At 41.2% G+C, this 13,835-nt stretch overlaps 1 protein-coding gene across 2 annotated transcripts in view; it reads right to left on the reverse strand.

Annotated features, from left to right (window-relative positions):
- The window catches only part of VIT (vitrin), a 54,848-nt gene extending 44,398 nt beyond the window's left edge, over positions 1 to 10,450 (reverse strand). For both annotated transcript variants that reach the window (XM_077782058.1, XM_021528084.3), the window contains exon 1: positions 10,205 to 10,450. The gene's annotated coding sequence lies outside the window, so the exon portion shown is untranslated. The remainder of the gene's footprint in view (positions 1 to 10,204) is intronic.
- Between the last annotated feature and the right edge of the window lie 3,385 nt (positions 10,451 to 13,835).

Consider the following 13,835-nt stretch of genomic DNA (forward strand, 5'->3'; position numbering starts at 1 on the left):
TTGCCTCTGCAGGAGTAAGCAGTTTATCTCCTATAATCTCCTGTGCCACAGAAATTAATTTGTATACTCTCTTTGTGCAACAATAGTGTGTGTTATTGTTCCCCTCTTCAAGGAGTTCTAATAGCTCAGCAACTCTGGCACCATAAAGAAAAACAGAAGTGGACTTTGTCTGAAATCTATTTGGGCATGGAGTTAGCAGGAGGATCTCAAAGCACTGTGGGTTGAGTTAAATATGTGCCCTTTATGAGGAAAATCAAGTGGGCTTGGTGTGGGTGTGAGTAAATTGATTCAGATAAACAAGAGCTGATCATCATCTTCTAGAGGAAAACATTTCGTTTTTTTTTTAATTGATTTTATTTTTATTATTATTTAATCTTTTCTTTGTTTCATGCTCATACTCTGTACCCACGGTATTTTACCTAGTTTGGTCGTGCAAGAACTGTTTGTTTTGGAGCACACTAGGTGATATGACTAGCACGTGCCACATGTGATTTAGTTTCACCCCCTTTCTTGTCAGAAGTTATGTACTCTCAGCACACTGCATTGCTCTGAAAGTCTGCACATAAAAATAGTATCTAAGTGGCTGTTTTTTGAAAAACTGGAGGTACTGAGGTTTGCCGAGACAGAAAGGTTGAATTGATTGCTATAGCTCGTTTTGGAGGCTTAGACTGACCTGTAAGTATAACAGGTCAAGTCATAAAATGTAAGATCCAAGATGCTATTTTGTGATGTGAACTTATCTGCATGGGAGGGTAGACTTTAATCTTTGTGTGGTCTGAAATAGAATATATGCATAGAATATATCCAGGAATTTAAAAATATCATAGACTTCATCATCTGCTGCTATAAGAAAAGGTGAGTGAACACTCACCTGTTTTCTTTCTTATATGGAAGAACCCCAAAATGCTTCCTGAGCTCCAGAGAACTGTAGAACACTCTGCTTAATTACCTTGTGTCTCAGAAAGTCAACAAGGAAACACAGGCATCTGTGACTGCAGGTGTTCCCTTGTTGTGGAGGGATTGTAAGACGCATTGTGTTACACATTCAGCAGTTGTGTGTTTAGTAAAATGAACAAGGGAACCATGATTAAAGGAGTGTCTGGGCCTGGGGACAGCTTGTGCTTTTCCCTTGAAGAGTCTTTGCATTACTGCACTCCTTCACCTCCAAGACACAGCAGCCACAGCCTATTTCCCAGATGCCTTCCAAGGCCATGTGAGTCCCACACCTAGGCAGTGGTGATCCCCCACCTCCAGGGCAGCCACTGCTTGCTGCAGCCCCATGGTTTGCACATTCAGGTGGGGAAGAGGAGGCAGGGAGCCTCTGGCTCTCCTCTTCTCCCAGGCAAGTGGCAAGGCGGTCTCCTCCTCGCTTGCTTTCTTTCTGACCCCATGTTTGTAATTAGTGGTTGCACATGGGTCCTTCTTTGTCACAGAAAATTGGGGTCTCCCAACCTTTTGTGCCCTGAAGTCTGATGATGGGGTACTTCTTATGTGGTGAGAAAAACATGGGTCCAAATTCTCTGAGGCCATGGACAGTTATCCCTGATGAAGGGTTCTCACCACTTGCTTCTTATCACAAGACTTTGATGTGGCTGCCACATAATGTTTTAAATGGTGCCTGCTCTGCTTTGTGAGGTTTCTGACTCACAAGGGGGCTGTGGGGACTGCTGGTAGCCAGTACCTCTTGCAGGGTGCCTGTCAAGTCACTCTCAAGTCATTGAGGTACGGGTGGATTCAGAGGTCTGAATTCTGCCTAAGTTGCACCTTGGGCACAGGAGTAATTTTTTTCTGAGGTGGTTGAACAAAAGTTTATATGCAGGTTGGCAAGAGGAATTTAGATCAAAATAGCTCTCATTCAGGTAGGTATAATGAAGAGATTATATACCCAGAAACTTGGAGACAAATAGAAACATGCAAGCAGTACTCGTTTTGTGTTCATGCAATGCCCTGAAATTAAAACATAAGGTTGAATTAACAGTGATGACTTCTCTACTTCCCACAGAGCTCTTTCAGAGGAAAGTAATTTATTTAAGACTACAGTGTGACTTAACTTGCCAGACCTTTCTCAGAGCTTAAATAAAACTGCAATGATTATACATTTTCATCTGTTTCAGCAGGAAAACCATCAATTATGTTGCTCTGACCTGCCCCTTCCAGCAAAGGAAGAGATACATTTAGAATATGTCACCCACCCACACAGAAAATATAATTTGGGCTGTCTGGATGATGATTTCATTGGGAGCCATTACACTGTACTTTCCTGGTTTCTGCTAATGTATTATGCATTATTTTTCATTTTGATGCACAGCTTTCATGCCTCATTGGAAAATGCTGTTAGCTTAATCCTGTGAATCCCTGTCCAGAAAACTTCCTCCCTCTGTTCTCCCATCATGGCTTTTGTCTGCTCACATATCTGCCCCCCTCACTCTCAGGCAAACTTTTTCTACTTTGCTAATTTGTCTATTACTTCTGCTTAACATCATTCAGACCCCAGTCAGGTGCTATCAATCTCCAGCACTGCCATTTTCCCAAGAAATAGAAGGCAGAGGAAAGTACTTGCAATTCAGCAGTGCCGGAGGGCTGTGCTAGCTTTGTAGCATGAGATTAATGGCCAAATGTCTTTTTTTTTTGTCTTTTTTTTTTTTTTTTTTAAAATGTGCCATTTTCTATTTCCAACAAATGGTTTAAACAAGTCAAAGTGACTTTTTAAAGTCCAAGACATGATTTCTAAGATTGGTTTCACAATAAAAAGCACTGAGTAACCATGCTATTTTGCTGCCTGCAAACTAAGAATTAGTGTCATGTGTCAGAATTCCCCTGAAGGTACATATTTAGTCTAAAACGAAAGAATTTCTGTTAAAGGCACTGAAAAAACTGCACATAACCCTGGGGATGGTTTTGGAATTTCTGTAGCATGTTCAAACAAAACAACATTTTTTTTTAGGTGGAAACTTAGAAGCAGAAATTTATAGAACCTGTAGGATGTTTACTCTCTGCTTAATGCTACACATAACCCTTTACTAGAAAAGTGAATTGTATGTCTAGATCAAAAGCCATACTCATCCTTAAGCATGCTAGTAAATTTATACAACAGCTCACAGAAAACTTTTATCGGTCCAGGATCTCCTACAGGTTGCATTACTGATGATATCCCACGCCAAAGCCAAGGACTGGCTGGGTAAGGATGCAGAAAATATTTGTAGATAAAAAAAATAAATCTGGAACTACCCTGGCATGTGGCACTTGTTGGAAGTAAGGCAGGAAGTGATGAAATTTATTTATGTCTAGTAATGATAACTTGATCAAGAAAGCATCTTTTACAAAAGGTTTTCAGCAAATCAGGAAGCATGGGAATGATGTGGAAAGCATTTCATTAAGCTAAGGTGAAATTCACTTCTGTGGCAGAAACTAGTAAACTGAAGTTAAGAAATTAATTTCAATTTTGCAATCTCTTAAAAATTATAGTCTCATGCTCCTTGCACTGCATAACATTTTCCTTTATATATTTTGTACTTTTCAAAAAATATTGTTTCTTCCTAACTGCATTACTTTTATTTTTTTCTCCAAGCCTTCTCAGTTAAATATCTTTCTGATGCCTTTAGTTTAGACAAAACAAACCTGTGCAACAAGGGAGATTGTTCCCTTTTCTCAAAGGCAAATGAGAAAACAACCCCAAACTACCTTCTGCCCCTCAGTCTTCTACTGCTGTTTTGTTAGGACCTCCAATTCCCTTGCCTCCTTGCAGGGTCAGCTGCTGAGGACCAGGATGCCCCACCCCACATCCCAGGATGTTCTGCATGGCCACCCTGCCCATGACCCTCCCAAGGCAGTGGTCATTGCTGCTTTGGCTTTGCTACAGGCTGTTCCAGCTGTATCCCTCCCAGCTGATGCTGGTGTGCAGCCCAAGAGGTGCACTCAGGCTGACATCTTCCACCTGATGAGGCCCTTCTGGGGAGCAGTTTGAAAACCGTGGATCTGTGAGTAGCATTTCAAATTTTTAATGACTGAAGAAGACATCTCAGGGCTCCAAGCTGCTTTTGGGAGGAAAGTGAGCTATGGATTTGAATGAGTGCCAGCATTATAAATGAGGCTATTATGGGTTGTGCTGGTTTCCTGAAGACATGCTGTTGGTGGAGGTGCTGGTGAGAGACAGGACATAGCAAGGGCCAAGCTGTGCAGCCTTATGGCATGTGTGTTGGCAAGCTTTGGCAACTGGCAGGACTGGTGTCTCTAACATATGGGTCATGCAGACATGAGGAATAGCTAAGCTTCCAAAACTACATTCCTCAGTATCTGAGTGCCCTGGAGGGGAAATGAAGAGTTAGAAAATCTGGTGTCAGAGAAAGTGGCCTTCAGAGCTCAGTCCTGGATACTGTGACAGTGTAGATGCAGCCAGAAATTGCTGAGAAATGTGTCTCAGAACCAGGCTAACACTGTATTACTAATTTTGCATACTAGAGTATTTTAAAACCTGCTGGTTTTGCATAGAGATGGATCACAGGATTCTGTATCTGAGAGACCAAGATAAAAAGGGAAACCACATGGCCTGGGAGCAGGAACTTGTAATTTGTGGTCTTTTGTTTTGAAAACAAATGAAGCCTGCAGTCCTTAGTATTGCATAATCCACTTCCATGCTCAGGAATTTTGAATTTTGGCTTTAGGAGATTACCATATGAGTTTCTACTTCAAATCTAATTATTGCCTAACCTATGTATTTCTTTCTACATACAGATTTCTCCAACAAGGATAGAAGATGTAGACCACGAAAGACAGAGCATCTGTCCCAAATTACCACATATATTGAGATGCAATTTGGTGGAAAGGCTTTCTCCAAAACAGGGTTTTTAGTAGGCTTTTATGACTTATGCAATGTCAGTATATGCCCTTATAACATTTGTATGAAGTTGCTCTGTTGGAACTACTCTAAACTTCTCTAACCTCTCACCCCCCTCATCTGGACACTCCTTCCCATGTAGCCTCACTTTCAAACAGCCTTTTTCTTCCTGTGCTTCATGTCCTAAAACTTCTTCAACCAAGCCCAGAAGAACAAAATTTTCAAGTGTTGAAGATGCATTGCAAAAGAGGTGAGAAGGATGGGCTCCCATCATCCTCAGCTGGCTGGCAGCTGTGAAAATACCCCTGTAGTCAGGGAGTCCTTACCCTTTTGTAGCTGTGACTCACTGAAGTTGTCCACAGCCAGAATACACAGCCCTGCTGGCAGCTTTCCTCTATGTCTCACCCCTGTTCTATGGGCTGAAGGGTAAATGATGTATTTGGGGAAAACAAGAAAGAATGGAGCCTTCTGAGTCCCTAAAAGAGCCTGGCAGGGAGATTGAGAGGCACAGACATGGCTGTGTCCAAACTTCCCCATAAATGAGTGATTTTTGAGAGGTAAAAATTTCCACAGTTTTGTGTACAAGCCTGAAGGTGTTGGAAATCCCCAGATCATCCTGGTGGGGACATTAAAGGACTGCATGAAGCTACACAGGAACATTCAGAATCTTCCCGAAAATTCTGGCACATGTGTAACTGTCATTTGGCAATTATGTGCTTTTTCATATGAAACAAGCTGCCAGCTGAAGGGCTGTTGGCTGCTGTGTTACGTGTGTTACGTTTACAAAGATATTTTATAAGGTGATAGGCTGAGCAACAGTTTGCAAGTGCAAGCTGAATGTCTTTTTTATATCTGTGTCTGTGGGATGCTGTGTAGAATGAGACACATTAAGGATAACTGACACAGATTGTGTTCTTAATATGCCGTTGACCTCTTAATGCACTCTGAAGTTCTGGAGATAAAGCAAACGTGGGATGGACCTTATGTGTGCTAGAAAGTCAGTTCAGCCACTACAGCAAGACTAATGTAAAGAACTGTTTAAACCTAGACAATTTGAATGGACCAGAGATGCTTATAAATATTCTTCTGAATGTGAATGTGTTTCCAGGCAATGAGGTATAGATTTGGGTGCTCTGTTTAAAAAAGGAACAAAAAAGCTGCAAATGGTGGAGGTTTTTTGGTTTGTTTGGTGGGTTTTTTTTTGGGTGGTTTTGTTTGTTTGTTTTTTAATTAAAATGATTTTTCATGAGAAATATTGATGCTTCCAAGCCATTGGGAAATTTTCTTTCCGATCAACACTGTTTTTTTTTATCCAGGCCTCAGTCACTGAAATATGAGTCCAGAGAGGAAAGGCAGCCCAAGGTAACCCAGCTAAGTCCTGCTGGAGAGGAGAACAGACAAGATGGCAAGAGAGATGAGGGTGAGTTGGCTGTAGAACAAGGGAATGGGCTCTGTTCTTTGCTGGCAGGGCACCTGCAGAGGATGTGGTAGCAGCCCTCAGACAGCACTAAATGTAGAGCTGCCCCTGAACAGAATTAGATGCAGAATGTTTGCAGAGCCCAGAGCAAATACTTGGGTAGCTAGCCCATGGGTGCCATGCTGCCAGGACTGCCCAAACCTGGCAGTTCCCGGTGTTTGAAAGGGGCAGCTACCCCCACACAAGCTACAATCGCAGCTGGCCAGTACAGCTACCCCACAGATGCCTTTGGAGCCTACAGAATTTCAGTAAATCCTGACTTGTCTATGGGCCACAGTGCTGGAAGAAAAGTTCATCAGTAATACATGCTCCGGTTTTATCTGAACAAGTCCCTTCACATCCCTCTTTTTGCATCAGCTTGCTTTGCACCAGACATTATCACAAGTCTGCACAAAGCAGTTTTACTCCTGCCCTGCTCACAGCTCTGCCTGCAGCCCCTTTGGGCTGGGGGCTCAGAGAGTTCACAGGGGCGATGCAGGCTCTGGTAGGACAGATAGGCTGGGCTTAATTTACTAACAGAGATACAATCTAAACAGATTAACTACGTGATGAAGAATGATGTGTACAAGCCACACACTAACAGACATTTATTCAAGCCTTCTGTTAAAATAGTTTGTGATAGACAATGCAACTTGTTCCTCAGTTTAAAACTGTTTTGGTTTCAAGACATTTTCACAAAGTCTTTTTGATCAATAGGAAGGTGTGGAAGGAAGATCTAAAGCTCCAGATTTTCTGGGCATTTCTGCGCCTTTCTGAGCCTCTTGTGTGGCAGCGGGAAGCTGCGCTGCCTCTGCAGCATTTACCCAGGTTTTCCAAGAGGGAAATGTGCGGCACATAAAGGAGCTGGGATGCAAACGAGTGGCAGCTGCTTTAGGACTGTTCGAGAGGCTCTTTTTACGGACGAATGAACCGTCAATTTGTAGTAAGACATTGTTTTCTAAACATAGCATGAAAACTGTTATCTTGCCTGGCTGGTCATTAGAAGAGAGATAATTATAGTCTCTGTGCCACAGCCGGGCCCAGAACAGGGGCGGCATTGTCCCAGGTCCCAGCTGAGCGCTAGCGCAGGCTCCCCAGGCAGCGCTGGGACAAGGGGGCTCCTTGTGCCCCGGCAAGTTCAAAAGAGGAATTGAAGTGCTCTAAGTAGGTGTTAAGCACCTATTTCTCTCTCCGACTCTGGACTAAAAAATCTACTCCACAAGAGAAAATGTGGAGGGCAGATCTATGACTACTGTAGCTATATTCTCCCTGTTTTATGTACAATACACCCTATGATTATTATTTTTCTTTTATTAAAAGAAGAACTCAAACCCCAAACCATCAGTTTTGCAGTTCTGTGTTTCTCTTTTTCAGCACAGATTAATGGGATCTGTATGATGGACAGGTTTTCAGAAGGAAGGACATATTATATGTTCAGTGTCCACTTCCTGAGCCCTGAATGAGAAAGCGAAATCTTAGGTGATGCTTCAGCAGGCTGGAGGAGTCCTGGTGTGTACCCAGAGCTTCAGGGAGCCAGAACATCCCTCCAGGACTGTCAGGAAATTCCAGACTTTTGTTTTTCATTACCCACCCAGAAAAGACACTGCCACCCCAAGCGATTGCAATGGGTCAACACAGGACTTGCTGCTCTGGCCCCTGCCCATGCCAGTCCCACTGTATGGGCAGTTCAGGTCTACAAGTGTCACAGCACCTCTTTTTCAGGAATACAGTCTTAGTTGCAGGTAATAAACTGAGCTATCACTTTTTCTTGTTCATTTCATCCAGGTGCCTTAAATGACTTACCTATAAACACTTAAACTGAAAGAGAGTAGGTCTAGGTTAGGTATTAGGAAGAAATCTTCCCTGTGAGGGTGCTGGGGCACTGCCACAGCTTATCCAGAGAAGTTGGATGTTGCACAAAGTGTTTTCTGACTACAGCTTTATTTGTGGTTCAGAGGGGGAAAGGAAAAAGTTCAAAATTCTCCAGGCAGAGCAGATACAGTCAAGTTTTTGCTGCCATTGTAACATAAACATCAGGTTTGTTTTTAGCAATGTTTTCTAAGAAGAAATGGCCAGAAATAATAAATAATTCTGACATTTCACATGAAGTAATTGGCCTGGTTTTCAACTTCTGAGTGCACACTGTAGCTCAGGTAGTGCCCTTTTAGAAATTAATTTTGACAAAAAGGAGTGTAATAATTAATTTCCTACTACTTCTGTGAAAGTCAGTAACTAGGTGAAAAGGGAACACCTTGTTAATGCCTCCTCTAAAGGAAAGGCTTTTGTAGGATCTCATCCTTATTAGACAAAAGAGAATCCAAGTGGAGTATCTTTCTTGCATTCTATGTGTGAGGAAACCTGGTGAAGCTAGTAAAACTGCTTGGTTCAACCAGTCAGTGGTAAATGCTGTAATTACACCTCTAGGAAAAGTAGTGTCTTACATTAAGTAAAGGTAGGAACAATTAAAGACCAAGTTAACAACATAACATTACTACTACAGGTGGAAACACAGTATTGGCAGTACATTCAAAGTTCCTTCTTAAAAAAAATACTTTTTATGTACTGAATAACTAAAAGACAAAGTTCTTTTTGTCATCCCAGTAAGAACAACCCCAGCAACTCAAAGGATTAAATAAAACATGCAAGCAAAGTAAGTCCGTTTATTATTAGATACAAACTTAGTATTTGAAAATTAATATGTTTGCAATGCAGTTACTTTTGCTTGAGTTCTCTTTGCATCTCTGAAAGAGATGTGTCATGACTGTCATTCAAGTGATGGACTGAGTAAAGTCTGAAAAAGATGGTAACACAGAAAAACAGATTTTCTTTGAGTGTAGAGAAATACAAAGTGTTTTTAAGTTCAGGATATATATAGGAAAGCAAGCTATAAACATAAACAACTCCGTGTCTTTTCTCAGTAAAATATATTTTTAAAAACATCTAAACACAATTTTTTCTCTGTGTGTGTTTTCTTGTTTTGATGTGTTGTTTAAATTTTGGTGAGGTTAAAGAAAAAACAGTGTGCTCTAAGGAGGACTTGCCTCTGTAACGTGCAATTTTACTTTTTGCTCTGAATGTGGTATAGTTCCCATAAACTCTAGGAACAAAACTAGAGTTGATTAACTAGAGTTGATACTTAGCTTGGGGCATTTGGTTCATGTTTGTGCTGGTCAGAAAGAAATCACATTTTGAAGAAACTTATCAAGACTCTAATCTCTGTGCAGAGAGCTGAGCGGCTGTGGCAGGCTTGACAATGCTATTCATTTTTGGAGCCTCACCACCAAAACAAGCACTCAGCACAAAAGGATGTATGGAGTCTAGGCTACTGTGCTTTCACACATCTGTATCTATCCATTACCAAGAGAGTTCACACCACAGAAACACACATAATTTTCCATTCTGTGCCTTGGAGATTAGTGTTCCCCAGTGTCAGGTAGTGTTTATTAATGATACAACATACACCTTCCTATTGATCAAAAGACTTTGTGAAAAAGTCTTGAAACCAAAACAGTTTTAAACTGAGGAACAAGTTGCATTGTCTATCACAAACTATTCGAACAGAAGGCTTGAATAAATGTCTGTTAGTGTGCGGCTTGTATACATCATTCTTTATCACGTAGTTAAGCCCTTGCTGTTCAGGCAGGGAGTATATGTGTCCACTTTAACAGTAGGAGCTTAATGCTTTCATAAATACTTTATGAAGTATATATGAGTAAAGTACAGTTTCATTCTACATTTATGTCTTCATCTTCTTAGGTATTTGATCCTAAGCACACAGCTGGAATGCTAAATAAAACATTATGTCCCTACAGTTTCTCAGCAGTGAAAATATTTAACCATTATCAATAGGCAAAAACACAACTTCCCCCTCTCCCCACTAAATAAATATAGCAGAAAAATAACATCAGAATTACCTTGCTTGAGCTGTGCAACTTTTTATTCCTTTTCTCCACACAGTATGAAAGTGGGGTTTTTTCCAAGCTTTTCTGTACCCCAAACTCCAGCCAACATTATTCTAGAGAAGGAGAGGCAGGCAGCAGAGGGAGGCCTGAACACCTTTTTTCTTTCAGAGAGGAGCTAATCAAACATTCCCATCAAGCTCCGAGCTCTGTGAAAGGCACATTGCTCTCTCTCTCCCCCACTCCCTCCCTCTGCTCCTCTCTCCCTCTCTCTTTCCGTCTCCCTCCCACACACAAAGACTACAGAGCTCCTTACACTGATTTAGCAGCCAAATTAGGCAGTCCTATTTTAAATATACGTTCCCTCCCACATATTTTTGGTAGGGATTTCTATGCTCCTTTTGCACTAGCCTGTCAGATTTGTCAAGTTTTTCTTTTTTGAGAAGTGAAGGTTTACTCAACTAATGTTGTGGCTCATTTTTTCCGTCTCCTAGTGGAGTTCAGCACTGTAGTGAAATGACTAGAGCTAGTAGATGAGAGTAAACCATACAGCCTTAAAAATTATAGCTACCAGATTAGTTAGATGTAGATCAGGTTTAAAGAGAAAAAGTATCTTTTGAAGAGATTTTGATGCCTTTACTTATGTGAATAGCATCATATTCCCCCAGCAGTTTCCCTGAAGACAGAAGATTAGTGACAGAATAACTCTGCGAGTCTGGGCACAGAGAAGTATGTCATGAGGGTTCTTTCTGATGAAGTTGGATGTGAGGATTTAGTAAAATGCTCTCAAAAGCTAATAAACTTCTTAAGTGTGACCTGGCCAAATGAGATACACAAAAGGACTAGTTTTTTAAGTATCTGTATGCAGATCTCCAAAAATTCCTGGGTAACTTTAAGAAGAAAAATATATTAAGATAATCAAGATCATAGCATTTATGGGATTACCACAGAAGGTGCTGATATCTTATTCCAGGATACTAGAATGTAAACTATATTTTGCAAATCCATCTAGGTATTCAGAAGTGTATAGGTAACATCCATGGGTGAATGTACCCTGTTTAATCTAAGATCATTATGGAAAAAAAAATCTGGTATAAATACAGGAGATTGACTTCAAAACACACATTAGAAAGACATGTAATTCCTGATTTAACAGTCCCCTAAAGGTGTTTAGTTCAAAGAGAAGGTGATTACCTGTTACTTGTAAGTATCTACTCGAGTACCTGCAGAAACTGTGTAACAGTGCATCATATTAATAAACAGTACAATATCAAAAATTAATCAACAAGCTCCAACTGTGTTACTAAGATACAATGATCCATAATTCATTTGATTCTCTTAATACAGGAGTTCTGGCTTGACATGGTGAGTCCATGCAAAGCAGGATACAGTGGACTGGCAAAAAGCCTCTTCAGAAAACAAATCTGTTAGCAGTTAACACCACCCCCCCCCCCCCCCCCCCCATTGCCCCAAGTCTTATTAAGTTAACAATTTCAGAATATCGTAATCTTTTTAATAAGTCTTTGTGAGATTTAATTATTCAGATAATGAGTGACAAAAGGATCAGGACCTTAGGACTACAAGTTTAGAGGTATATGGGTACTAGGGGACAAATATCTAAATACTGGGGTTCTATGTGCCACTTCCCAGTACTGGTGAAAGACCAAAATCTCCATGACAACTCCTTACCTGCAGATGCTGATAGATCAAAAATCTTTGGGCACAGATGAAATACTCAAAAATCTTTGGGCACAGACATTCACTGGTCTTTAGCCACTTGCTTTCCATTCAAGCAGCTTATTTTCAGAAATCCATGGGAATCTATGTAGATGTTGATTTGCCTGTAATGCTGTCTCAGGTCAGTGGGTTACCAAAGAATCTTGATCTCAAACCAATGCAAGTGAGAGAACTGAAGACTGAGCTTCTGGCAAACCAAACCATGGTTGGGTGGCAAAGGCACCTGCAGAGCATGCAACAGGACTGCATCAAACTAGCTGGAGTGGTGTTAAGTGATGGAACTGAGAAGCCAGATATGGGATGACTGGTAGAGGCAAAAATTCCCCCTGAGGTTCAGGTTCTGCTGCCTGCATCAGCTCACTGAGGGTTGTAGCTGTTGGCATGTGGAACGCTGTCAACAAGGCGTCAAAGCAGGAGCAACAGCGCATGACCCAGGTCCTGCTTCGTTGCTGTTGCTGCAGGTTGGCAGTTTTACAAAAGAAACAGCTGATAGATCCACTTTTCATTTTCCATGGATGAATTATCTTTTTTGTGGGTAAATTATACCAGGGGCAAAAAGCCAGTGTGGTGCTGGCAGGACTTTTCTCAAAGTGGTGTGAAAACACAGCTTTGTTGCTCCCAAAAACAAGCAATGGTGCAGCCCTGTCCACTCTGCACCCACCTTACTCTCCCAGCCTTGCTGGCTCCACTCCTGGCTCAGGGTCAAGAATACTGCTGGTTGGGTGGCACATTTCTGCATTGCTGCCTGAGAGCTAACCTGGCATCCTGAAAATTATCAACCCAGGAACTGTGGAGCAGAAACACTGAGTAGGCAGAAAAAGAAAACTATCTGGTTTGTTATTATTCAGGCTATTCAGCCTCTCTTTATCAATTGTAATGGAGAACTGAGGAATATCAAAACAAAACACTGAGGAGGGCACTGACTGTCTCTTTTTATCACAGCATTTCTGAGTGCCTCTGCTCTTTCCTGACAGAGGCAATTTCCAGCCACCCAAGAGCTGGCAACACAAAGGGCAGAAACAAGAGGTAGACACATTGAATGGCTCTACTTTGGTGCTGGGATTTGCCACGGGGAAAGATTTTTTTTTTGCAAAAGAGATGGCTGTGCAGTCAGGAAGCCACTAATTTGAAGACAAAAGCTATTGAACATGATTGTTTAGGGGATGGACAAGTGCTCTATAGCTGTATGTGTTCATGTCTTCCACCATTGCTTCTAGTCTGAGGCCTCCACCTCAGTTGGTTTTCTGCTAACTCTTAGCAGTATTTGTGGTAGTAGTTTTTAAGTTTTGCTGTGCTGTATTTTCATCTGCATGTTTGTTAAAGCAGGATTTATCATGATCCATTGAAACAAAGCCTGAAAGCAAAAGAATGCAGACCCTTTATCTGTCCCCTGAAGCAGCCAGTGAATAAGACCAGAGAATCAAAGAGAGTTGAGAAGGTTTTTAAGTTTATGAAGAAAATTTAATTGACCTACTCAGATATTACCTTCACTGTGGAAGATAAAACAGCAGAAATAGAGATATGATGTATGTAGGCAGTGTTAGTTCTGACAGAGGAGATAATCCCTCCAAGACTCGGTAAGGAAGTTTGGTATTTTCAAACAGAGCAACCTGGAAGACTAGACACTTGCTGATGGACCTTAAATAAAGACCCTTAAATAAATCTGCACTTTGAGCTCATCTGTCATGCAGAATTTTCAAGGTACACAGTGTTTGTTTGAAAAACATTGCTTTGGGTAACAGCTGGGTCGTAGCAGCTGAAAATCTGACTTCACTGAAGGCAAGCTTACTGCACTTAATCTAATCCTCATTAAAATCTGACCAACAATTTTTAATAAAGCATTTTTAATAACAACTAGTGTACTTACGTATTTTAGCCAACAAAAAATGTAAGATTCCTCATGCTTCCC

Source organism: Lonchura striata, chromosome 3, assembly GCF_046129695.1.
Source record: "Lonchura striata isolate bLonStr1 chromosome 3, bLonStr1.mat, whole genome shotgun sequence".
In the NCBI taxonomy this organism is placed as follows: Eukaryota; Metazoa; Chordata; class Aves; order Passeriformes; family Estrildidae; genus Lonchura; species Lonchura striata.